Genomic DNA, 1,985 nt, shown 5'->3' on the forward strand with positions numbered 1-1,985 from the left:
ATGGTGAGTAAATGTGAAGTTAATAAAGAATTTGTTAAAACTTAGTTATTATCCAATTATCTTACATATTTAGGTTATTAAGAAAATATATTACTAGCATCAACTGTTTTATATTCTTTTAATTCAGAGTTCAGATCATTGAACTTGCATTTTTATTTACAAATTTCTTAGATATTATTTGAGAAGTATTTGCCACATGTCTTTTCTATAATTATTTTCGCAAAAAATGTGATATGACTACAAAAATTGATGATATTGCTTATGGTTAAATATGATATGGAAATATTATTTAATTTAATTTTTTAAAATCACACAGTTTTTATTACTAAAATATTCAAAAAATTCTACAATCTTTTTAAAAAATATAAATTTTAGTCATAAAATCATTAGTTTCTTATACATCTACAAATTTTATAAATACTTTTTAGTTTTTGATAATTATACAAATTTTATATCAATTTTTATTAATTTATACAAACTGATTTAATATATTTAACCAAAAGAAATAGAGAGAAAAATCTATCTAAGATTATAATTTTAAAAATATACATATATATTCTTAAATATAATTTTAAATAGACACAACTATTTTTATCTTAATTTTATCTTGTATTAAAATACTGGTAAGAAAATAATAAAATCTACAATATTAATAAAATTTTATTTTAAACAAAATTTAAATCAATATAATTTAAATAAAATCATGTATAGTCTAACTTCCACCACAAATCAGCTACATCATCAACACGAGAAACCTCAATGATGATCTCATCCGCCAGACTCAACAAAATCTTTGAATAAGCCTTCTCTTCAATAACCTCCATCTCAGCTGTAACAAGTTCAACCTTCTTCACTGACAACGGTGCCCATAGACCTTGTTGCTGCAGCAACGCATTCATCTTGCTTTGCTAGAGACTGGAAATGTTCCTTCCAGTAAACTTGTCAATCTTCATGTCCATCTCAGACATCTTATCACCAAATTCAACCTGGCTCTGATACCAGTTTGCTATGACGGATGTGAAAAGAAACAGAATAGTAGATTGATAAACAATAAAGAAAGACACGGAGATTTAACATGGTTCACCCTAGGGCTAAGTTCACGGGCAAAGAGAGTACTTTATTAATGGAGGCGAGTTTTTAGAGTACAATTCGTGCTACAAAATATGGTAAAACTCTAATGGTATATATATAAGAAAGCGATTAATGAAACTTTTCATATTTTTCGGATTTGGCAAGGAGCGCCCGCTCCATGCCGCAAGGAATGCCCACTCCATGCCACACGGAGCGCCTGTTCCATGTCTTAAAGAACGCTTGTTCCCCGCCAAAGAACACCTGATCTATGATTCCTGGATCACCCGTTCCATGCTAATTCTCAGATTCAAGGCATATTTCAACATGACTTTATCATGTGTTAGAGAAGAAAAGCTTGCGGTTTTATTTAGTCATGTCAAAATTGGTAAGTTTGAGATATGAATTACTACTAAGATTGAGGCCGAAGAGGTGTTGTGGAGCAAGTTCTTGACAGTGGAAATGGAAACGGGATTTTACACTCTGACTACAAATAATAGTTTCTTCATTGACGAAGAGAAGAAAGTTGCAATGGGTATTATGGGTTACTCCAAAACATTCAAAATTGTTGGAGAGGCTGGATACTTAAAAAACTGGAACCCGTAGAAATTCCAGGCGGGGACAAAAACTATAGAGAAAATGTGTGTTCATATGTTCCTAGTCTAGCGCAAATAAAGGAACCTTCTTCGAGACGTAAAAAGTAACAACAAAACTTGTCGACACTTGTCTCACTTGAAAAGCATAGCTGGGTCTGGTGATCTGCAGGAGGGAAGGCAAATGAGAAATAAAAATGTAATGATTAGTCTTACATTCGTGGTTTCATCTTTGTCCTACATTTATTTCTTTCAATACTCTTTACAGTTAGCTCTTCTGATGCAACGTGTCTTTCTTAAGATTATAAATGTTCTTTTTTTTTC

The sequence above is a fragment of the Brassica napus genome, chromosome C5 (assembly GCF_020379485.1).
Source record: "Brassica napus cultivar Da-Ae chromosome C5, Da-Ae, whole genome shotgun sequence".
In the NCBI taxonomy this organism is placed as follows: Eukaryota; Viridiplantae; Streptophyta; class Magnoliopsida; order Brassicales; family Brassicaceae; genus Brassica; species Brassica napus.